Raw genomic sequence first — 27,222 nt, 5'->3', positions numbered from 1 at the left:
AGTTGAAGCTCAATTCTCTGATGAAAGGGCTCAAGGATGAAACCCTAGCCTCCATAAGCTCAAAATAATCATGTGATGATCCCCATATCCATTGTAGACCCCATCTCCTTGCAAAACCCTGATTGGCCCAATGCAACTGATTAGGGTTGACCAGTGGTCAAAACCCTAATCTCAAGGTATCTGATGAATCACTTGAATCTCCTGGATGATAGCAAGACCATGATGATGATGATGTATCATTGCAACCAAGATGAAGACCAATCTCCTTGAGAATCAAAACCCTAATTTGAATCACCACATCCTCAGATAGTTAATGATCAATTCAATGAACCCTCAGCTTGCATCTCAACCTCTTCATCTTCTGATCAAGACTTTTGAGGATGACTTGCATAATGTAACCACATGATACGCAATATGCAATACCTAATGACCTAAAAATGTAATGCAATATGTTATGCTAGTCCCAAGAGAGGAGGGTAAATTTTGAGGTGTTACACTTGGGTACAGGACGCTTGACCCAGTTGCTCAAGGCATTCGCCTTTTTCATAGACTTTAGTGCAATTTGAATCGCACAATTGACAAGTCTTCTTCTTCAAACAAGTATCAAGCTTTCAACACTTCAATAATGGAGCATCTTTGTTATTAGCAACTTGTGGTTGTACACCCTCTTTCATTCAATTCTTTGCCTTGAAAGGTGATAAACCTTGGCACTTATTCTTTACCTTGTAAGGTGATAAACCTTGGAAGTCTAATTCAATTCTTTGCCTTGTAAGGTGGTAAACCTTGACACTTGCCTAGTAAGGTGATAAACCTTGGCACTTTTTCTTCGCCTTGAGAGGTGTTAAACCTTGGTTATTCAATTTAGCTCTTTGCCCTGAGATTCATAGATTATGGCATCTGTCTCTTTATGCCCTGTAAGGTGATAAACCTTGGCACTTGTTCCTTTCCTTGAGAGGTGTTAAACCTTGGCTATTCAATTCAACTCTTCGCATTGTAAGGTGATAAAACTTGGTAATTCAGTTCTTCATCTTGGGAGGTGTTAAACCTTGGCAGTTAAGTTCCTTGACATCATCAATTATAAACTCTGGTAGTGATACCTTTGCTAGAAGGTCGTGAACCTTGGCACTCCTTTTTCAGCCTAGAAGGGTAGTGTACCCTGGAAAATCAATCACGTTCTCTTTTGTTTCAGCCTTAGTAGGTTGAACTACGATTGATCTGATTTTCTCATTGCATAATGAGAATACGTAGGCACGAGGGTTCAAATCCTCCGCGAGCATGCTTATTTATTCCTTCTTCCGCCTTAGGGTACCATTCATATCTTTCATGATCCAGTATCTACCTTCAATCATTAAACCGTTCACCCCAGTGGCATATCGTTTCTTTGAAATCGAAATATAGTTTTCTTTGGAATTCCATATACACCCTTTTAGGACCATATAGTGGCAAATCCGCATTTGTACCTATAGTTGTTTCGCTCGTACCTAGACATTTAATTCCTTATTTTTTGGCTAAGACTTTGTTTCGCTCTATGGTACAAATCCCATTTTCCTATGTATACCTTGACCTTTGGTTTCAAACTATACCTCTTCGGTCACTTGTTACCAAACCCTTCAATTCTGTGACTTTGGTCATTCATCCCATTCATCTCCATGATACATTCATATTCTACCTTCATTCACTTCATGTGATACACCCTATCTTTGAGCCAAATACAATATTCCTTTGAGCTCCATCTTGTTTTCCCTTGTGAACCAAGAGTTGTTTGTGATGTGAAACCAAACACTTAATTCCTTTCTTTTCGGTTATTCCAATACTATGACACCATGCCTTAGGCCCCTCACTTGTTGGTTCATACCAGTTTTACTCTTGGGTTCATATTTCACCCCTTTTTAGAGTTCAAATCATACAATTCTCTTGTTCAGACCGTATCTTTATCACTATTCTTTTCACCTCCTGTCATTAGTTCTCTGAACTATGTAGCTCTAAATTCCTCATTGCACTATGAGGATACATAGGTATGAGGTCCCCAATCCTCATCGAGAACTTGATCTATTTTTCTCATTTTCCCTTATTCTTTTGCGAGTAATCTTTAGATATAACGCCCATTCGAGCAAGAACAATCAAAACGGTTCATATGGAGTACCATGGATGTAAGGGGTGTTAATACCTTCCCCTTGCACAACCTACTTCCTTTCCCAACATATCTCTTTCCCCTGGGTTTTATCAATGTTTTCCCTTTCCTTCGAGAATAAATAAAGTTCGATGAAGACTCTGTTATATGTTCGAGTGTGCGATGCGTTCGGGTATATTTCCGCTAGCTTCACCTCTGTCTTACAAAAATGTAACTACGGGTAATTTTAGGAGATGCATATCCGGAATAAAATAAACCAAACAATAGTGCTTCGATCATAATGGTCTCACTTGGGTGTGTGTTGGGGTGCGTCCGGAGATGCATCTTCGGAAATAGGGGACATTTTTGGAAATACGTGTGGTGCGGTAGAAACTTATGGGGTGCGTTAAGAAATGCCCTAACATTAAAATATGGTTGGCTTAAAAAGGCTTAGAGTTTATAACAAAAAAATTGTCTTAGTGTGTATTTATTCAAACAAAAAATTAATTCAGAAAAATCGCAAATTGTATAAAATACAATTTGATGATACACTCAATAGAAGAAAAAGTAAACAATAGAATAATCTGGCCCAAACCTTAGTAGATGAGGTATCTGGAGATTGAGTACAAGGTAGTTAATTTTCTTTTTCTTCCTTAACTTTTAATCTGCAAGATAACTTTCCATGATGATCAATTTCTATTCGGTGATTCTTTTTGGTTCATCTATTTATTTGTAAAGTTGCAAAATATAAATATTGAAAGAAACAACAATCGTTGATCAGTGTATTTTAATACACCATATTTTACTTTGTGCTAAAAAAACTATATGAATTATCTCGTTATTTTCATTTCTTTTAATGTGTTTTTGAAGTTAAGTTTAATTTTATTTTATTTTATTTATGTGGTTTATTTTTGAAATAAGTTGTATTTTCATACCTTCACATTGTGTAGATCATAACTTGAGCTACATGATGTTGTTTTAGGAGTTCTAACATGCGTTGGAAAGATAAAAGGATGATATAAAAGTTTCATGTTGCTATTAGAAACCAATTAAGAGTGAAGAGGAGTCAAATTATCAGTTTTAGTTTCAAAATTAATAAAAATAGTTTAGTTAGTCTTTGGGTCAAACTTATGTTTTGTGGGCCGGATGTAAAAGTTTGATTCTTGTTATTACTTAAGTGATTTCACAACATAAGGGCAAGATACGCATAACTTTTACGAATTGGATTAGAGAGCATTAGGATTTAATGGTCAACTAAACCCTAAGGTTGATCTACTGTTTCGGGATTTCATCAAGATCTTGAGGTTTTTGTTTTGCCTAATTTTTATTCAGTTCCTTTTCAATTATGTTTTAGTGTCTTGTTTTCTTAATTCGAGTTTCATAGAATATGATTGATTAAATTTGATCGATGCATATTTCTTAATATAATCGCGTGTTAACTTAGCTTATTTGTTAACTCTGCATAATCTTTAATTGTTATGCTTAATGTAGTAAATAGGAATATAGTTCACATGGTATTGATTGCGCTTGTCTTATCGACATTATAATCAAATAAGCCCGATATTACCAAATCAATAGATTGATTCGTTAATCATAATTGTATCTCAATTCTTTTACTTTTGATTGTTTGAAAACATAAACCCCCAAATTATGCTCTTTATTCTGGTTAATTTAAACTTAGAGTCCTTGAGATATGACTCGAGTGTCGCTTTCTTATACTATAGTTTATTTACTCATTTTTTACCCATGTGCGACATCAGATCCATTGGCTGTTGAGTTTAATCAATTTTAGAATCATAATTTAGAGTTTTGTTAGTAATTTTTTTATTGTTTTTGTTTGTTGATTTTCAGGGTTGCGGTATAGTGGTACGTATCACAACCCATCAAGTGACTTTGTAAGCTACTATTTTGAAATTCTTCAAATTTTAAAACAAAAATCAGAAAAAAAAATCAACACATAGTACTCTCTTTAGAAGACACTTCTATGGGATTTCGACCATGGAAATCGTAAATTACTCTTTTTCCTATTTTATTTTTTTCTATTTTCATATTCTCAAAAATATATAATTTTTTTTATAGATTCGTTATTTTATTTTATTTTATTTTTAGAAGACAATTGGATGGACCTTGGCTGACATTCTTAGTATTAGCTCATCAATGTGTATGCATCAGATACTAATTAAGGATGGGGAAAAATAGTGAGACAACCCCACAAGCAACTTAACCCTTTGATTTTAGATATTATGAAAAAGGAGATCTATATTGCACCAAAGGACAAAGAGAATACCACTTTCACTTGCCCATTTGACACTTTTACTTATAGAAGAATGTTCTTTGATCTTTGACGATAATATGTGTTTTAAGTATGGGGGATGGATATCATTTACTTTATTTCTTTTGTTTTCTTCTTTTCAGTTTTTATTATTATTTAAAAATGCATGCTTTTTCGTTGGTTTTGGAGGTTAGAAGTGTTGCGTAAGTAAATTCTTTCTTCATTTGACTAAAGATTTAGGGTGTGATGTGAGTGACTTTATTTGAATTCTTAGTATTATAAAGTGGACTAAGTATAAATTATGCATCATTTGTGGTAGATCATTATCCTTGATGAGAATTTGAGCCTTATAATGTACGACATATAAAACCCATTTCTTTTTCTTTCTTGTGTGATTTCATTCATGTTTGTTAGTCACTTTAGAACTTGAGTTGTCTCTTGTTGAAACATTTTGTTTACTTGAGCACGCTAATGTGATAAATGCAAATTATTTTTTTGTTTTATTTTTTAGCCACTTAGCCATAAAAGTAAACCCTGAAATTATCAGCATTTGTTTGAAGCCCCCTTGAGCCTATTAACCCATTTTATGTTTATAACTCATTACAGGTATAAAGTAAAAAATAATATTATTACCCTATTTAAGTGGATGAATGAGTCTTGTTTGGAGTTGTGTGAGGTTGAATTAGTATATTTGTGTTGTGATATTTCAAAAGTTGCTAGAAAAAAAAAGAAAAAAAAAAGAAAAGAAAAGATAGAGGAAAATTCACATTAATATTCCTTCTAAAAAATAGAAAAAAAGGAAAAAATGAAGAAAATAAATGAAAAAGATAAAAGAGAAGAGAAGATGGTTGCAAAGAAGTTGTTTGAAAGTGAATAAAGTGATGATTAGTTCAACTCACACAGTTTATTTTAATTCTCTTTTATCCCTTTAAATTTTAGCTTAGTACCCATTATGATTTATCTCACTCTTTTACCTTGACTATGTTACAATCTAAATAAAGTCCTTTTGATCTTTGTGTGCATGTATTTCAAGTGTGGATGTTAGAGTCATTTCAAGTTTATGGTAGTGCTAACTTTCATGATGTGCTTTGAATGTAAAAATATAACCTTAACATTTGAGAGTTGAGAGAACTTATTTCTTGTAAGGATCTTGCCACTTCTGATGTATTTTTTGGTAAATTGTCCTCTTATTTGCTTTGATTCTCACAAAAAGTTACTCATGAATGACATATTACTTGAAGCTTATAATGCGAATTTTTATTACCCTTATGTGATCCTGAAAGTCTTTGAAATTGCATGTTTTGTTTTTGTTCTCGTTATCGTTTTTACTCTATTATAAAATTTGAAGTTAGAGTTTTGCTTGGAGTGCAAAAGTTCAAGTGTTGAGGAATTTGATAGTGTATTTTAATACACCATTTTTTACTTTTGCTAAGATAATTATATGACTTCTCCCATTATTTATTTTCTTTTAATATGTTTTTAAAGTTAAGTTTAAATTTGCTTTTATTTTATTTATTTGGTTTATTTGTAGAATAAGTTATATTTTGATACTTTCACATTATGCAAATCATAACCTGAGCTATAAGATGTCGTTTTAGGAGTTCTAATATACGTTGGAAAGATAAGAATAATCTATTAGTTTCATGTTGTTGTCAGAAGCCAATTAGGAGTGAAGAAGAGTCAAATTACAACTTTTAGTTTCAGACTTAATAAAATTAGTTTACTTAGTCTTTGGGCCAAACTTATGTTTTGTGGGCCGGTTGTAAAAGTATGATTCTCGTTATTACTTAAATGAATTCACAACATTAGGGCAAGAGACACACAACTTTTACGAATTAGATTAGAGAGTATTAGGATTTTATGGCCGACTAAACCATAAGGTTAATCTACTGTTTCAGGATTTCATCAAGACCTTGAGGTTATTGTTTTGCCTAATTTTTATTCACTTTCTTTTCAATTATGTTTTATGTGTCTTGTTTGCTTAATTCAAGTTTCATAGAATAAGATTGATTAAATTTGATCGATGCATATTCCTTAATATAATCGCGTGTTAACCTAGCTCATTCGTTAACTCTGCCTAATCTTTAATTATTATGCTAAATGCGGTAAATAGGAATATGATTCACATGGTCTTGATTGTGCTTGTCTAATAGACATTATAATCAAATAGGAATTGAATCCGTTTAAGGAATTGGAACTATAATAGCCAATGATAAGTCTGAAATTATTGAATCAGTAGATTGATCCGTTAATCATAATCGCATCTCAATTCGTTTAATTTAGATTGTTTGAAAACATAAACCCCCCAATTATGTTCTTTATTCCAAATAATTTAAACTTAGACGCCGTGATACGACTCAAGTGTGTTCTTATACTTTACTTTATTTACTCGTTTTTGACCCGTGTGCAACAACGAATCAATTGCAAATTCATTTATTAAGGAAAAAAATAGATAAACAATACGAAGGAGAAGAGTATTTATAAGTAGCTATTACTCTTCGTTGGATCTTAATAAAGATTAGAATTTTTCTCAAAATAAATTTCCGAAAATGAAATTTACCAATGGGTTGCCTCCCATTAAGCACTTCTTTAAGGTTCTAAGCTTAATCGTTTGATTCTCTAATCAGGTGCTTCTTTCAAACTTGTTTCATACCATATACTGATGACAAATGGCATCATGTGTTCTCCCCAGAAGACATATATGAATCGTGTAGACAACTCTAGTGCATTACTAGAAATTCCTTAGAGGAGGGATCTACTCCTTTGTACCAATTACCACCTGTCATGTTGGTCAACCACACCGTTGCATTTGTTTCGGCAACACACTTATTAGGAGGTTTCTTAACGAATTTTATCTTCTCCATATTCATAAATGTTCCATAACCTATAAGCACGACAACTTTTGAACCAATTAAATTAAAGAGAAACTTTTCCAAAGCATTTACCACCGCTAGCAACAATTTTTCAGTTGTTAAAGTAATTGCATGGTTTTCATCAAAACTTTTCTAGCGTCGTGTATACCTTGGAAATATTTCTCTTTCAGTTTGCTAATCACCACTCTAATCGCATAATTATCAAACGGAAATTCCCAATTATGAGCGATTGTTATGATCACAGTGAACAACTTTTATTTTGTGAAACAAAAAGACTCTAAACACACACTACCAAGGTAACTATAAGGAGTGATGACGTAAGAAATTGGAAGTGCATACCTTTGCATCATGTTTGAGATTTTGTATAAGCATGTAACAACATTCTTCTCTTGATCTCCTGGATCCACTGTGATTTGATTACAATCTTTCTTGTATTGTTCATGTTCAATGATATCAATCCTATAACATTGAGAATTTTCTTTATGATGTTGCATTATTTCAAACACATTGAAAACTACTTTCTCATTGTTGAATCTTAGGATCAACTCACCCATCTCCATATCAATCAACGCTTTATCGGTAGCTAAGAAAGGTATTTCGAGCCGTAATAAAGTTTTTAAATCTTCATCCATATCTAATATCAGAAAATCAACTAGAAATACCAACTAACACACCCTCACTATCACATCTTCTATAACACCATAAGGATATGTGATTGATCAATCGGCCAATGTTAGTCATCTACGTTGGTTTTGGCTCTCCCAAATTTAGCTTCCTCGACAGTGAAAGAGGCATTAAATTAATGTTATCCCCCAAATCTCAAATTTCTTACTTAATTTTAAGTTCCCTATGGTACTGTTGGAGAATTTCCATCCAGGGCGCAGCGAAATTTAAAAATTTCTCCATTTAGTGATCCTTACGAATGGGCATGATCAGTGATAGAATCGTTACCTCTTGTGGCGATTCAAACCTTTGGTGCAGATCTCTTGAAACGACCAAAACCTTGGATACAAATCCACGGGGCGATCACGAACGTTGAACGATGACAACGTCTCTACTCAGTCCACACGAACGGATTCCTTCAGTCGCAGTGCTAGCTGTTATGAATGAAGGCTTTGAGTATGAGAGAGATACGAAATTCCAACTCTTCAGTTGTGTTGTATTCCCATACAAAGCTTCTGCACAAGAGCTCTATTTATAGAACCACTTGTGTGGGCTTCAAGCCAAAAAGCCCACTTAAGTGCATTTTGGCCTATATCTCATAATATGCCAAAATCACTTAAGTATTTGGTACCTTACCATATTTCGTATTCTGCTTAAGTACACCGTACCTTACGATGTTCCTTAATTATTCTATCTCTCATCAATCCGTCCTTTGTGTGTGACCCTATATGTTTTCGCGGCGTTGGCAATTATATTAAATCACGCATTTAACATAATAAACAGTGAGCGGTATCTAGCAACACATCACTGCTACCCAAGTCACGAAAATGTCATGTGATCTGACAAAACCTCTTGTGATAATAATTATGTGTATAATTACCCCTTTGCCCTTATGTCTATATTGAACACAAGGTATAGACCGTGTCACCCTTGTCCAGTTCAATATTGGGCCCATAGACATTTATCCTGTTACGCAGGATTGGCAAATTCCATCTAGGACACTCATGTCCCTCAGCATGCTTCGTGGAGTACTCATCAACTGTCTTTATGGTCATCCAGTTACGGATAACGTTGGATCAGTAATAAAGCACTCAACTCTACATCTAGGATCCATAGTGGTTTCAGGTCGAAGAGTGGTATACACTATTATCACCATGAGAATAACTTATGACACTTTGCATAACTTTCTATATAGTATTCTCATAGCGGGTCAATCCGGTATAAATATTACTCCTAATATTCATACCTATGTTTAAGACTTGATAACTCTTTATCCATGATCCATGAGATGTGATCATCAGTCTACAAACATAATAGTCTTAATGCTTTAATGTTATCCCACTTCATATTAAAGCTCGACTACGGATACTTTAAGAATAGTGCCCTTATGTTTAATGTGTTCTCATGATTAAGTCACACTTAATACATTAAACGGACTATCTATTCTAGGGACTTTATTAATCAACCACAATAAAGAAAATGCCTTTTAATAAATAATTCGATATAAGTACCAAAAGTATTGGCCTCTAGGGCTTACACCAACAATCTCCCACTAGCATTAGAGCCAATCATGCATACCCCGTATGCCCATTGATCTAGTATGGCCATCATGCTTCTGCTGCGCAAGAGGCTTTGTCAGTGGGTCAGCGACATTGTCAAGTGTAGGTACTTTACATATTTTCGTACAACGCCTAAGTATGTGTTTGGATCGTTGGTGAGATCTAGGCTCCTTAGCTTGTGCGATAACACCATTGTTATCATAATAGAGACCAATGGGATCCACAATGCTAGGGACTATGCCAAGTTTATTGATCCAAACAGCTTCCTTTGCTGCACTTAAGGCAGCAATATACTCGGCCTCAGTTGTAGAATCAGCAACTGCATCTTGCGTTGAACTTTTCAAGCTCACAGTGCCACCATTTAAGCAAAACACATAACCAGATTGGAATCATTCATATTAAAGTGTCTCATCACTTTGTCTATGTACTCTGACTTAGGCCAAGCATTTCATGATCTATCTCTATAGATTCTGATAGGCTGCTTCACCTAGGTCCTTCATAGAAAAGCATTTCCCCAACCAAGTCTTTACTTGTTGCAGGGTAGGGACATCGTTTCCAATGAGTAATATGTCATCTACATATAGTACCAGGAATACGATCATGCTCCCACTAACCTTCTTGTAGACACAAGGCTCATCTTCGTTCTTGATGAATCCATACAGTTTGACTGTTTCATCAAAGCGAAGATTCCATGAGTAGGTCACAGGCTCATCTTGATCCATGAGTAATACATCACCTAGATCAGATATCCATATATCTCAGGTAGGTGACGTATCCTGCCTGACCTACGCTGGTCTTATTCTACTTGAGCAGGTTGCTCTTACACAACTACTTGTGTTTCCTGCTCTAATTCCTCCATAGGTGTATCGATGCTTTGTGATTCTTGAATTTCTTCAAGCTCTACTTTCCTCCCACTTGTTCCTTTGGAATTAAAATCCTTTTCTAGGAAAACTCCAGTTCGAGCGACAAACACTTTGCCCTCCGAAGGATTGTAGAAGTAATATCCTCTTGTTTCTTTAGGATACCTCACAAATAAGCATTTGTCAGATTTGGGCTCAAGCTTAGTTGAAATTTGTCGTTTCATATAAACTTCGCAACCCCAAATCTTCATGTAAGACATATGTGGTCACTTACCACTCCATATCTCATATGGTGTCTTATCAACCTTTTTGGATGGAACACGGTTAAGTGTGTAAGCTGCGGTCAACAGCACATGTCCCCAAAAGGAGTTTGGAAGATCGGCTTGACTCATCATGGATCGGACCATGTCTAACAGGGTTCGATTTCTTCTCTCAGATACACCATTCCATAAGGGTGTTCCAGGAGGAGTGAGTTGGGATAGGATCCCACACTCTTTCAGATGGTCATCAAACTCTAGGCTTAAATACTCACCGCCTCGATCTGATCGAAGAGTTTTAATATTCTTACCTAGTTGGTTTTGTACTTCATTCTTGAATTCCTTGAACTTTTCAAAGGACTATGATTTGTGTTTCATTAAACACACATAACCATATCTACTGAAATCATCAGTAAATATGATGAAGTACTGAAAACCTCCTCTGGCCGGCATGTTCAGTGGTCCACATACATCAGTATGTATGAGGGCCAAAAGATCATTATCTCTTTCACCTTTTCCTGTGAATGGAGACTTTGTCATCTTTCCAATTAAACAAGATCTGCATGTCTCATATGATTCATAATCAAAAGAGTCCAACAGTCCATCTTTATGGAGTTTGGAAATGCGTTTCTCATTTATGTGGCCTAATCGACAATGCCAAAGGTAAGTTGGATTTAACTCATTAGGTTTCATCCTTTTAGTATTAATGTTATAAATAGGCATTTCAAGATCAATGACATATAGTCCATTGTTCATTTGTGCAGTTGCATAGAATATATCATTCAAATAAATTGAACAACAATTGTTCTTTATTATGAATGAAAAAACCGAACTTGTCCAAACAAGAAACGGAAATAATATTCCTGCTAATTGCTGGTACATAATAACAGTTCTCTAACTGAATTATCAAACCACTAGGTAAAGTCAATTCATAAGTTCCTACGGCTAAGGCAGCAACCTTTGCTCCATTACCAACTCGTAGGTCGACTTCACCTTTTGCCAATTTTCTACTCCTTTTTAGTTCTTGCACATTTGTACAAATGTGAGAACCGCATCCAGTATCTAATACCCATGATGCAGAAGTAGATAAATTAATTTTAATAACAAAAATGCCTGAAGTTGGAGTCTCTACTCCATTCTTCCTATCTTCCAGGTACTTTGGGCAGTTCCTCTTCCAGTGTGCGGTCTTACCGCAATGGAAGCAGGTACCTTCCTTTTCTATGCTTCCACTAGGCTTCAAAGCAGCACTAGTGGGTTTGGGTTTGACAACTTCCTTGCCTTTCCCTTTATCATGTTTGAGGACAATCCTCATGTCTCGGTACCAATCCAGAAAATTTGTCCCAGACAATTTTTCTTTATCAAGGATTGATCGCAAGATGTTGTTAGAGGTGTTTGCTGTCATGGTAATCTACACAAGGATTTATGAAAATATAAGTGTCATTGACATATTTAATTAGGCCTTTAATTAAACATGCTCCCACTATTTTACTCAAAACAAATGACCCTCATCATCTGATTCGGAAAATCCCGTTGGAAGATTTTCTAGTGGGTCGAGATCCATATTTCACTTCGTTCTAAGTCCGCGTAGGCGGATTACACAAAACTAGGTTATTTAGGTAGGAACTCCTTCCAATTGTATCTCATACAACTCTCGAAAATTTCAATTGGGTGAATAACTCCTTATTCCAATCCATCATATGGATCATTCCCAACTCTTGCTTCTAAACATATATAATATTATTATAATTAAGTTTGACCCATTGTCCTAGCAGTTGGATATTATATTTATCCCATCGCACCCTACTAATACAGAACATGCACCTCGCGTAGGCGAAACCTACATATCCGATACCAGTCTTGATGAGTGCTAAAACTTGGAAAGCAAACACATATAATATTATTATAATTTGTTTAGTTAAGTTTGACCCATTGTTTTAACAGTTGGATATTACAATTATCCCATCGCACCTTACCAATATATAGATCATGCACCTCGCGTAGGCGAAACCTACATTATCCATTACTAGTCTTGATGAGTGTCAAAACTTGGAAAGCATAAACTTAATATTTTAATTTTGAGGGAATTGCAATTTTTCTGATCTCACCGGCTTGTTTATCATATAAACCGTCTCTCACATGCATCAACATACATTCACATGCATCAACATACATACAAACAAAATGAAACAGTTATGGCCCCTAGCGCAATTGTTCTCCCAAGCCAATGAGAGAACCTAAGCTAACCTACAACGATCTAAGCTTCTCTAAGCAAGATCTTCAAGGTTGTCCTCCTTTGGCACTGACTTCTTTGCTTTTTTTCATATCATTACATTACATGAAAGAAACTCGTTTTACATACGAGGGAGTGAGATGAGAAAAGAAGTTACATTTGGGAGATTAAGAGAGAGGCACGACACGCAGGTCGTATTTTAAAAACCCAAAATAAAACAAAGGAAAACTAAGGCCATAACCGATCACCACAAGACAATAATAAACACTTTATTATTATTATAATTAATTCCTTTAATTAATTAAAATCAAATTAAATTTCGACGACCGATCATCACATTTTAATGAACAATTCATTTAAAATCGATGTCGCTTTTCGTATCAACACTTGACACTTTTAAAGCACTGAGTTAGCCGAATGGGTGAAAATTTCCTTGCGTTAACCGGTTAACCATATGCGTTAACCGGTTAACACTGTTTTGAAATCTGAAAAAAATTGTTTTCTGCCTTGCGTTAACCGGTTAACCAAATGCGTTAACCGGTTAACACTGTTTGAAAATGTCTTGGAAAACTGTTTTCCGCCTTGCGTTAACCGGTTAACCATATGCGTTAACCGGTTAACACTGTTAAAAAATCTCAAAAATTTTATTTCGCATTCCGTTAACCGGTTAACCATACGCGTTAACCGGTTAACACTGTTCCAAAAAGTGTTTAGGAAGCACAACTCTTGTGCGTTCAAACCCCAATCGCATAACTCTCTGACAACACAACCCTTGTGCCGTCACTAACCCTAATGCACCAATTTCAGACCGTCAAACACGTCTCGATTGTTAATTCAGTATGATTGATCAACACGTCATTGCTTCACCATACTAATGTCGGATCAAGAAGCAAACGACCATTGATCGCTCAAAGGAAAACAATCATCGAGGTTTTGAATGAACGAAACAAGAACATTATATCATATATAATGTATTTTGCATCAGGGTTACATATATCACATATATGTAACTTGATCGATCTCAATTTAACCTTTGATTCATTCTGTCTTTAATCATATTATTACAGAACAAAAACAAATATCAGATTCATGGTTTCGTAAGTGGCTCTGATACCACTGTTGGAGAATTGCCATCCAGGGCGCAGCGGAATTTAAAAATTTCTCCATTTAGTGATCCTTACGAATGGGCATGATCAGTGATAGAATCGTTACCTCTTGTGGCGATTCAAACCTTTGGTGCAGATCTCTTGAAACGACCAAAACCTTGGATACAAATCCACGGGGCGATCACGAACGTTGAACGATGACAACGTCTCTACTCAGTCCACACGAACGGATTCCTTCAGTCGCAGTGCTAGCTGTTATGAATGAAGGCTTTGAGTGAGAGAGAGATACGAAATTCCAACTCTTCAGTTGTGTTGTATTCCCATACAAAGCTTCTGCACAAGAGCTCTATTTATAGAACCACTTGTGTGGGCTTCAAGCCAAAAAGCCCACTTAAGTGCATTTTGGCCTATATCTCATAATATGCCAAAATCACTTAAGTATTTGGTACCTTACCATATTTCGTATTCTGCTTAAGTACACCGTACCTTACGATGTTCCTTAATTATTCTATCTCTCATCAATCCGTCCTTTGTGTGTGACCCTATAGGTTTTCGCGGCGTTGGCAATTATATTAAATCACGCATTTAACATAATAAACAGTGAGCGGTATCTAGCAACACATCACTGCTACCCAAGTCACGAAAATGTCATGTGATCTGACAAAACCTCCTGTGATAATAATTATGTGTATAATTACCCCTTTGCCCTTATGTCTATATTGAACACAAGGTATAGACTGTGTCACCCTTGTCCAGTTCAATATTGGGCCCATAGACATTTATCCTGTTACGCAGGATTGGCAAATTCCATCTAGGACACTCATGTCCCTCATCATGCTTCGTGGAGTACTCATCAACTGTCTTTATGGTCATCCAGTTACGGATAACGTTGGATCAGTAATAAAGCACTCAACTCTACATCTAGGATCCATAGTGGTTTCAGGTCGAAGAGTGGTATACACTATTATCACCATGAGAATAACTTATGACACTTTGCATAACTTTCTATATAGTATTCTCATAACGGGTCAATCCGGTATAAATATTACTCCTAATATTCATACCTATGTTTAAGACTTGATAACTCTTTATCCATGATCCATGAGATGTGATCATCAGTCTACAAACATAATAGTCTTAATGCTTTAATGTTATCCCACTTCATATTAAAGCTCGACTACGGATACTTTAAGAATAATGCCGTTATGTTTAATGTGTTCTCATGATTAAGTCACACTTAATACATTAAACGGACTATCTATTCCAGGGACTTTATTAATCAACCACAATAAAGAAAATGCCTTTTAATAAATAATTCGATACAAGTACCAAAAGTATTGGCCTCTAGGGCTTACACCAACAGGTACAAGGTATGTTGAACCGTCCTGGATCTTTTAGCTTGGTTGGAAGTTTTCTCTGAATAATTTTGCTACATTTCTTCTATCAAAGCTATATTCTCATCAAACCTCAATTTTCTTTTTCTTGTTAGTAAGTCTTTCATGAACTTTTCATACTCCGGTGATTTATCTAATGATTCATGAAATGGAACACTGACTTAAAGCTTGGTAAACATCTCCATAAATTTCTTGAATTTCCCATCATCTTCTTCCTTTATCAACTTCTTCCTTATGATAGGGTAAGGTGGATTAAAATAGTAGGGTAGTTCGGGACTATGATCGTGGAGGATTTGTTTCTTGGTTCTCCTCAAAGGTGAGTTTCTATCTAACAGTTTATTAAGTGTATCCCCCTCACAGAGTATTCACTTGTTTTATCACTCACCTATTTTTTATTTTTTGACTTCTACCTCTTCTTCCATATCCCAAGTCTCATATACCTCCTCAATCTCGTTTATGATTTCTTCTTTCCTCACAAGGCTAGGACTACGCTCCATAATTACTACTCCACTTTCCAACTCGATTGCCTTACAAGTTTCATTCTTTGGGTTGTCAACAGTAGTACCCATAAATCCTCCACTAGAGCTTGGTATCGATCCTACCTGTCAAAACAATTGGCTAATCTGCATCTCTAAATTTTTTATTGATGATTCATGATTCTTTCTCATTGTTTCATGTTGCTCTTTTACTTGATCAAAACCACTGTGTGTCATCTTGATGAATTTGTCGAGGGTTTATTTGAGTGGTGATTTCTTTCTCTAGAATGGAACTTATGGTGCTTGTTGAAAACCAATTTAGAAAATTGCAAGCTGAACTTTTTTACTAACCCATTATGGTATCTAACTTGCATTTGCATGTCTTTCTCCATAGAAATGACGATGCAAGATTTGTATCTGACTTACATTAGTTTGATTGAGAATTCTTACTGCTAACCATTTGTTGAGTAATACAATTTAAGCAAGCAATGCAGCGTGAGTCTCTAATGTTAGTACACTCTGTGGCGTACCCACAATTTCAACAGATTTGAGTCCTCTTTCATTGGGTGAATGATATTATTTAGACTCACTTTCTCAATCGGTTCCTTTACTTGTACTTCAGTAAGAACTCAAAAAGCACCCTAGTTTTAATTCTGAACCTTTTGATGAAATTTTTCATTTGTTCCATTATGCTCATATTGTGATTAGGGCACCTTCGTAGTAACAACTTAAACCTCTCCCATGCACCATACAAGGATTATGCTTCTTGTTGCTCAAAATTAGAAATCTCAACTCTTCATTCATTAAATTGAGTAGTAGTGAAAAACCTTTCCAGAAATTTATCTTCTAACTCTTTCCAAGTTGCAATTGTTCCATTTGGTAAACATAATAACCAATCCTTATCCCTTCAGAACAGAGAAAAACTAAATAAATTCAAATTAACTTGATCTTCAATTACACCCTTTGGCGCACACATTGGTGATGTTTAATAAAACCAAGCCAGATGCTCCCAAGGATATTTGTTCACATTGTCGTTAAACTGTTTGTCTTGCAAACCTGAAAGCCTAGAATTTTTAATAGCAAAAATAACAGGGTTAGCGGGTTAGAAACCCCTTGATACATGTCCTGCATCAATTGTTTTGCAGTAGTCTCCCATGGTTTGAGCTGGTGGATCCACCATTGTTGTTTCTTCTTCTTCTCTTACGTTATCAAAAGAAACAGGCGAATCTTTCTCTATTAAAGCTTGTTGCACTAAAAGTGCTTATCGCGCTACTTTCCGGTTTGCTCGTGCGGTCTTTTCAATTTTTGGATCAAAAGGTATTAGTTTTGATCCTGAACATTGCATAAGCAAATAAAAACACCTTCAGTGGTACTACATTAAACCTAAGAAAATCAAATAAATGAAAAACAAATAACTAAATTAAAATGAAAATAAAAAACTAAAAATTTAAAACTAATCACCGCACAAGCGTTGTCTTGTTGAGATTACCAATAATCTCCGGCAACAACGTCAAAAACTTGATGACTTCCCGACAAGTGTATCGGTAATGTCGAAGTAATAAAAATGAAGATTGTATCCATATGGATTGCTATCTATCAGAGTTAAGAAATTGAGAACTAAAAAGTAAAGATTAGGGGGGGGGGGTCGAGTTTTAATGCAAAAATTTAACATGTTCAGAAATTAATGTGAGAAAGCGACTAGGTTTTGTGTGAATTTCTTATTTATAACTTGTTGATGTTTAATGCATTATATGGATGGTAAATTCATTATACTTTCACGGTGAACTAACAAGACCAATATACCCAATCACTTGGTGTACAACTCACTGACTTCTACTAGAGGTCTCCTATCCCTATTCAACCGAAGTAAGTGAACTGAGGCATTGTTATAGTACTTTAATTCAAATGCCACTACTAGAGGTCTCATATCCCTATTCAACTGGCGTAAGTAGGTTAGTTTTCTTATGCCAGACTCATATGCTTATGGTTAGTAATCCATACTTGTTTAAAATCAAACAATTAGTGCGTCCATAAATAATAAGTATTACAAACAAAAGCAATTAAATAAAAATATAACTTCAATTATCCATATAACATTAAATTAAACATATGACTCAATAGGTTCAAATTAAGTTCATCAAACAAAACCTAATATAGAGTAATTTAGCTACTCAAAGTAATACAATAAAATACCAAACAATCAGATGAAGATAGCATGTGAAATCCTTGAAGAGTTTAGCCTCCAATGGATTCCAATATTCTCAAAATCCTCCTTCCGTCACTTTCAATCAAAAAATGCCATACCCCTAATTATGTACCAAAAAGCCCATTTATAGCCAAAAAAATGTGTCATAACGCTTCATAAAAAGTCCATCTTTTTAACCTATCGCGCTCGTGTTGCCTAGTATCACGCGATGCAATTCTATCGTGCCCATGATAGCGTGCGATGACACATGAGAAATCCAGTAGATTTCGTCTTTTTGTGCCCCTTTTTCCAAGTTTTTTCTATTTTCTTCAATTATCTTCACTTGGTCAATCTTGGAAGTTTCTTGGCACTTTTGCTTCACTTTTATTTGATATTTCACCAAAATCACTCAAAATACTTGTGAAAAACATGTAATGATAAAGTGTCATCAGAACTTCACAATTATGTCATCCATGTACACCTTTAAAACCTCTCTTATCTCCTCTAGGAAGATTTTGTTCGTCATCCTCGAGTACGTTGCGCCAACATTTTTTAACCCAGACGACATGATGTTGTATTGGTAGTTAGCCTTCTCGGTACTGAATGTTGTCTTTATCTGGTCGGGATGAAATATAGGTATTTAATTATACCTAAAATAGGCATCTAGGAAGGATAGTAACTGGTAACTAGCTAAATTATCTACTAGCTTGTCAATATTCGTGAGTGGGAAACAATCTTTTGGGCAAGACCTATTAAGGTCATTGTAGTTAACACACATTATCCACTTCCCCTGGGCTTTCTTGACTAGAAAGACATTGGATATCCATTATATATACTTAGCCTCAGAAATAAATATGGCGTACAATAGACCTTTTACCGCAATTGATGTGGCTTTGGCCTTTTTCTGGGGAATGCCTCGTCCACCGCTGTGAGACATAATGAGCATTGGCAAGCCACATCGGGGTCAATGCCAGGCATTTCGTATGGGGAGATAGCAAAGATATTTGATTTCACCTGAAGGAATTCAATCAATATAGATATTACTCCTAAGGAAATCTCGAATCCTATCTTTACCAACCACATAGTGTTATCGCTGATATGGACGGATTCGAACTCATCGTGCATAGTGGGTATAACTTCCTCTTCGTGCGCGTCAAGGTTGAAGGTAGAAGCGTTACCCAGATATTATTTGGGCCCTGGTATCGACGCAAGGATGTCCCTGCATACGCTCCATGACCAACCTAGCTTCCTATAGGTTGGCACTAATGATAGTCAACCTTTTATCCACACCACGATAGGTTACCTTCAAGTTGACCGGTAATGCCACTACATCTAGCCTTACCAAGAATGATCTTCCCATGATACCTCTAAAGGAAGTCTTGCATAAAATTATAAGGAAGTTGAGGATTACCTTTCTCTCGCATGCTTTTTCTCCAATCATTACGGCCATATCTACTGCTCCCCGAAGGAGAGTTACCGAGTCGTTAAAGGCTAATAAATCTCCATCGCTGTATATAGTAAGATCTATTTGCTAGATGCCTAACAATTCCCCATTATCAATGTAGAGGATGTTGCAATAACTTATGTCATCTAAGAGGAACCCGATCAGATTTCGATCAACAATGGTGGCCACGAGAATCAGAGATATGTTAAAGTTTAGAATTCCATTGATCTTCTCTTGATAAAAAAATACTAGCTCTAATCGATCTTTAATTTGTTGCACGGTAATGTTTAATGTGAGTAAAATACATTCTGGCAAAGGACAGGTACCTGACGGCACAATGTCGTAGAATTCATCGACCGCTGATAGTTGGTGGATGATTGATTTAGGAGATGGATTGAAAAACCGAAACATGACTATCGAATTTATTATCTCTGCTCTTTCTATTTTCAATAGAGATCTAGTTTTAGATCGAGATTGATCTATTGATGTAATTTTGCAAGAATCAGAAGTCGATTCATACAGACATCGCCACTGTTCTGTTCACGAACCAGAAATGGACGCAACTGGTGAATTGGACCTCTTGAACTAGTGGTGCTGATCTATGGTACAAAGACGCATGTTGGACATCCAAGGTTATCACTCCAACACCCAAGTCCGTTTAAGGTTCAATATGATTATCGTGAAAAATATAGATCAGATAATGTACCTTGTTTTTTGTGTGAACTGATTTTATACCTTGGGTCAAGTGGAGTAGATTTGAGATGAATTGGGCCTTGGCCCTTTGACAGACCCGTAATAGTTTCCGATCAAGGTGGATGCAATAATTGTGAGATTTGTCGACGATATTATCACAATTTTAAAACATCCTTAATCATCTAGTATTATTTAAGTTTTGCTCATGTTATTTTATTGTTAAGTTTTGTTTTGCTAAATAATGTATGTGTTAAGTTATGTTAGTCCCATAATAATGTAATGTTAAATTTTCACCTAATGCAGTATTAAGATAAAATGTCAATAATATACAAATAATTCAATACAAAACCAAAATAATACATAAATAATAAAATCTACACAAGTCAACCACATACAATGTGTGTTATCTGCCATGCCAAAGCATAAACCGCACCATATGGGGTTACTTAGCCCATGAGGTTATCTAAAAGAGGTGTTATCATCTATAAATGTAGCTAGTCAACCATACCAAGTGACAATGTTAGACATAAACCATCTATCAATGTCCTCAGATGGAACAACAGGGATTGGTTGAAGGATGCCCTGAGCATACCTAAATTGGCGCATATATATGACTACACTAAGTCATCTTCGCCGCCTCTACCACCAGAGAAGTCAGTAACTGCTCTCTTTGCTCTAACAGTGATTCTAGAAGCAATTGTGTTATCTCTATCTCTGGTTCTCACTACATCAAAAAATAAAAACAAAAAACAAAAAATATAAGCTATCATACTTTTTAAAATTTTGGAAATTAAATTGGCTTTACCGGCATTTTTTGAAAATGCGGTTACCAGCATACATTTATATCGGTATTTTTGAAATTGTTGGTGCGAGTGTATGCATTTTTATTGGATATTTCAAAAGTTCCAATAAAAATGCATGTTGGGTACCGCATTTTAAAAAATGACAATATAAATGCACGTGAAAATGGAATTTTATCGGATATTCAAAAATGCCATTAGAAATGCATATTTTTACCCTAAAAATCCAGTATGAATCTTAAACAGCCGATAAAATTTCATACATTTAATGAAAAAGACGACTTACTTGTAAATATCCGGTAGATGATTCAAAATATTTGATAAATACGATAGTTTTTCTAAAAAAATCTGAAAATGACAAATTAAATGTGAAATTTGATTCTTTAAGTAGTATGATAAAAGCACTAGGGGATGTCATGTCAAACTATAAGGGTGGCATGGCAATATCTTAAATACTTATGTGTGGAGCCTCAAATTTTGAATTTGCAACACTAGTGTTAAAGGAATTATCCTAGCACCCATTTAGTTATCCCTAACACCCCCCCAATTATTGTGTTTTTACCATAATACCCTCGCATAATTTTTATTATTCAAATTGTGATTTTTCGGATATTTTAGAAAACCTTGAACTTTTACGCATTTTTGAAGTTTTTATCTGATTTTTATCAAAAAAATATATATTTTCTATTAAATTTATGCCTTTATACCGACAATTTTGAATTTATACCAAAATTTCATAAAAAACTATGTTTTTTTACCTACATTTTCGAAATGTTCGATAAAATCCAATTTTTTACATGCATTTTTACCGTAGTTTTTGAAAAATGTCGTATCCTACATGTGTTTTTACTGAAACTTTTGAAATTGTCGGTAAAAAGGCATACATGCATACCAGCAATTCCAAAAATGTCGATAAAACACATTTCCGGATTTAAAAAAACAAGTAGTTCATTTTTTTATTTTTTTATATTTTTTGTTTCGTTTCATTTTTGGATTATTTGAAAAAATCATAAAAATTGTCATGCACATGATTTTTTGAAAATATCGGTAAAATTGCATATCGAATTTTTTGAATAGTCTATCAGATTTTTCAATTGCCTATCAATTTTTTTGATTGGTCTATCAAATTTTTCGCACTAGAGAGAAACTTTTCCAACATATTTTAAAAATAAAAAATAATTTTAGTAAGAAGAAAAATTAAGGATGTCAGGTAAAACTTAATGGATGGCTGGATAAATTCTCATAATGTTTTGGGCTATTCATTTTTAAAATGATGGATCTTTGTTAGTAAGGTTGTGTAGGTACGAGGTTTCTTCATCCCCCCCCCCCCCCCCCCCCCCAAAGTTTATACCTGACAACCCCACCACACCCCAATATTTCAATAATACTCATGTTGTTCTTGTTAAAATTTAAGCCGAAAATCCGGACAAAATATCTAGTAGAAGAAACTAAAATATCTGAAACCTAACAACAAAATCTGATAATATATATCAAAAAAAGTATCGTTTTTTTAAAAACATCTGGAAGTTACTAGATATTTTGTCCATGAGTGAAAAATCTGATAGTTATTAAAAGAGTGAAAATTGAATGGTTGACATTTTGTATGGTTCATAATGAATCCAAAGTTTTATAAATAGGGGTAATCTGTTATTGAGAAAAACATCTAAGAATGATTCTTCTTCAATTTCTGATTAAAGAATAAGCGCACTTCAATAGGGAGAAACCTCCCGTAGAGGTTCGACTTCTGAAGAAAACTGCATGTGTCGTCGTCTTGAAATCCACATTGAATGATTTATTGCCCGACATCGATAACAAAAAGGTGAGAAAGACCGAGTTTCATGAAGATTTGATTGATATTGATGGAAGGGTGAAATACAACCTTATTAAGTTAAAGATCGATGAAGATTTGAAAGCCATGTGGAGATCATATCACTGTAGGCTAACTAAGGGAATGATCGAGTTTGATGCAACAATTTCTATATCTATCGACGATACAATCAAGATGTTGAAACATCCAGAATCATATTGTAGTGTTTATGTTTTCTTATATATTATTGTTTTCTTACGTTATATAATCGTCTGTCTAAGTTATATAACTTTTTGTCAAATGTTAAGTTATGTTCATCATGCATCAATGGAAGTGCCAAAATGTTATCTAATAAAAAAATGTTGTGCAAATGTCTGAGTAATACTACACATAATATACAAATAATACATAAAAATAATAATGTCTAAATAGGCCCCCCACAGACTATGTATGCCGCCCGCGCTGCCAAACTATAAACCTCGCCATCTGGGTTCACCAAGCCCATGAGGTTATCCATAATGACTACTATCATCCACAGCTGCTGAGCGTCATCCGCACCATGTGGAGGCAACGATACGTCATTAGAAGGTACTTCTAACATCAACATGAGAAGATATAGCATGTGAAGATCCAACATGAGAAAGTCCAACATCATCTCCATGTTACCCAGCTGGGATGATTCGAGGGTGTGATACCATAAGGTACCACTCCAAATACATGCATGGAACTGAACCTCCACTCCAAGATCTCTAATGGCACGTTCAAAACTCATAATGTTACCACGAAACCAATTATCAATGCCCTCATATGGAATAGCAGGGACTGATCGTGGGATGTCCTGGACATATCCATACTGGCGAAGACACCTATCAGGTAAGTGTATATCCATTAACCCCTCCCATTGTAGATAATAAAAAAAGTATAGCGTCATTGAACTCCTCATCCTCTCTATCCACTATATGGCCTATGTATGGTGTCCAAATGACATCGTCTATAATCAGTGCATCAATCCTCCTCATGTACTCCATAACACCTCTTGGGTGTGCATGTTTGCCCCTCCATCTCTTGGCATGTGGGGACCCAACAATGGTAGCAATAACCCTCATGTAATAATGGACGAGAAATGCTCGTTTATCCAGCACTGCAAATTTTTCATATGTGCGGTCTCTTGACTAATGATACGAGCGATGAAGAAACTACATGCCAACGGAATATGAAAAAGTGAGGAGACATCATCCGATGTAATCATCATCTCATCAAATGGAATATGGAAGGAAGATGTCTCATTGTGCCATCGTTCAACAAAGGTTGTCAATAGATGACCGTCGAGCATGGTAAGTGAATAGTCCACCAGTGGAAGGAGACCACAATTCTCAACTATCACCTTCACCTCTAGTGGCATCTCGACATCAGAGAACTTCTTCAGCTTCAACCCATGGGTGGGCATCTTAAGCGGTATACGATCCTATAATAAACAAAGTAATAAGCATAATTTAATTTCAAAGTATCAATAATAAATAAAGTCACATCATCGGCAATATCATATGCATATCTCTCTTGCCATAATCTAAATTCCACATGACCCACATATCTTGTGAGAACAAAACAGTCACTAGGACCACTAGGAAACCCTTCATCCGTGTGTACAAACGGGTTGTCGAAGTAGGAGATGTCTCATGAGGATTAGTGACATATGTCTCTGGAGTAATCTCTATAGTACTCTGCCTTAGAAGGATGAGACACCTCTGTCATCTCAGAAGTATGGAACACCTCTCTCTCTGTCAGATGGGGCACATCTATCTCTTCCACCATCTATACGTCATCCTGAACTGATGCCTGAACATCAACTGACTCATCCTCATCATCTATTGTCCACCAAAAAGCAGATCTAGATCCTTTATGTCGGATAGTGCGGGATGCACGAAACTGAGCCTTATCGACCATCCACCTCTTGTGAGAACCGGTCGGTGCCACTCTCCCTGTCTGGAGATGTGAGTCCTCTACGTCACCTCCCCTCTCTCGAGCCCTTGCAGCAACACCTCTATCATGTTGTCGACCAACAATTGTACCATATATGCCGCTGGTTTCACTGAAAAAATAAAATAAAATATTTTAACCTATCGGACATTTCAAAAAATTTGGAAACTATGAACTTTCCGGATTTTTCCAAAAATGCGGTAATGAAGCATACCAATTTCAGCATTTTTAAAAGATTCGATAAAAATACATACATTTTTTTCGGATTTTTTGAAATGTCCGATTGAACGCATGCATTTTTTCTGATTTTTTTTGAAAAATGCGGAAAAATTATGCTTTTTTAAACGTTTATTTCAAAAAATCCCGAAAAATGATTTTTCAAAAAATACATACCTTTTCCGGATTTTTTTAAATATACAGTAAAAATGCATGAAAAATCTGGAAAAAACTTTAAAATGCAGAAAAAATTAAAAATTACTCATCATCAACACCAAATATCCGATAGTCTCTTTAAAATATCCAAAATATTAAAAAAAATCTAAAATTAGAAAACCACCATTTTTTTATAAAATAAAATAAAATATTATACATGACTAATATGATATCCGGAGATGCAAGTAAAATTTGGGGGTGGCAGAAGAAACTTCCGTCGATACCCAGCATTAGAAAGACTGAATAACGATTACAAACTATAATGGAAAAAGGAACACAGTGAAATGCTCCCAATTTCGTTTGTTTTAGTGCAGGCTTTTAATTTGCTTAGCAATTGAATTGAATTAGAAAGAGAAACAATCCATGCTCTTTCTATTATTGAAAAATAATTTGTAGTAAGCACTATAAATTAATATATAAAATATGTTTTTCCGTTAAATCTAATTAACAGCTAATTCCATACATATTAAATATTGAGAAATGAAATATTAAGGGTCAGAATTTAATTTTTTAATTTTTTAAACTATTTTACAAATCAATTTTTAAAATTGAAGAAAAATTAAAAGAAAACATTTTTGTTAATTTAATTTTTTTAAATAATTTTAAAACAATATTACAAATTTATCATGAAAAATATACAATTTTTCTTATTTTTTTCTTCTTAATTTTCAAATTAAAAAACAAAAACTAAAAACTTCAAACCTATTTTAATTTTTTGGTTTTTAAAACTCTCAAATAAAGAATAGTTTTAAAAAATAGTTTTGTAAAACTAGACAACCAAACATGTTTTATAATTTTTAAATTTTTTTAAATTTTAATTCTTCATCAAACCAATCAATTATTTCCCATTTAAATAAAACCTCTATTTTTCTTTCATTTTCATTTTAATTATATTTTTTTGATAACATTTTACTATGAATTATGCTTAATTATTTTTATTTTAGTTTCAAACTTAATCATGTATTTTATATATTTAATTATGTTTGATTATATTTCAAATAATGCATTAAGGTTAACTTTTCAATTGTTATGCATATGCATATTATTATCTTTCATACATTGTTATGCATATGCTTATTATTATTTTTCACATATTATTATACATGTCTAGTAGTCTTAATTTTTATATTATTTTATTCATCTTTTTCTTTTTTTTATCATGTCAAAAGGAGGAGAAACGTGTCTGCATATAAATTGTTTGTGTTGCTTGTATATTATCTCTCTAGGTACATGATAACTCCTTAGAACTCAATCTTTGAAAGATGCATATGTTAAGGGGGAGATATCCAACTCAGGGGAATTTTTTTAAATTGGTCTTATGATAATCCGATTACTTACAAAAGATGTCGTGTTAACCACATCTGTCCAAAAGTATGGTAGATTTGAGTCACTCAACATAGTTCTTGCAAGTTCAACAAGAGATCGATTATTTCTTTCCACCCTCCATTTTGTTGTGGAGTCTTTGATGTTGAAAAATTATGAAAGATGTCATGTTCTTTATAAAACTCTTTAAATGATGCATTTTAAAACTCTCCACCATGGTCACTTCTAACTGATGCAATATTTAATGACTTTTCATTTTGAACTTGCTTTGCATACTTCTTGAATTCCTTGAGAGCGTCACTTTTCTGCACTAAAAAGAGTGTCCAAGAAAATCTAAAAAATTCCTAAACAATAACTAAAACATATACATTACCTCCGAAGCTTCTTGTTCTTGATGGACCAAACAAGTCCATATGCAGTAATTCAAGTGACCTTGTAGTTGATACCATATTATTTGGTTTGAAAGTTGATTTGATTTACTTCCATTTTTAACATGCATCCCATGATTTATCTTTGACAAACTTTATCTTTGGTAAACCAATGACAAGATCATGTTTGACTAGTTTGCTTAAATGTTCCATATGAATATGGACTACTCTTTTATGCCAAATCCATGAGTCATTGTTGCTTACCATGAGACATTTTAATTTCAAAGATAAATCATCTAAAGAAATCATGAAAATATTATTAATTCTTTTACCTTTGAGTTTTACCTCATGAGTGGCTTCATCTTCAATCAAGCATTCATCATTGGTGAACTT

General features: G+C 34.6%; 1 non-coding gene across 1 annotated transcript; it reads left to right on the top strand.

Annotated features, from left to right (window-relative positions):
- Positions 1-16,495: 16,495 nt before the first annotated feature.
- Positions 16,496-16,602, top strand: LOC127109921 (small nucleolar RNA R71). Its single transcript, XR_007797165.1, has one exon. It is a non-coding gene; the product is annotated as a small nucleolar RNA R71 (small nucleolar RNA).
- Positions 16,603-27,222: the final 10,620 nt, after the last annotated feature.

Source organism: Lathyrus oleraceus, chromosome 7, assembly GCF_024323335.1.
Source record: "Lathyrus oleraceus cultivar Zhongwan6 chromosome 7, CAAS_Psat_ZW6_1.0, whole genome shotgun sequence".
NCBI lineage: Eukaryota > Viridiplantae > Streptophyta > Magnoliopsida > Fabales > Fabaceae > Lathyrus > Lathyrus oleraceus.
This window is presented reverse-complemented; position numbering and strand designations above follow the sequence as displayed.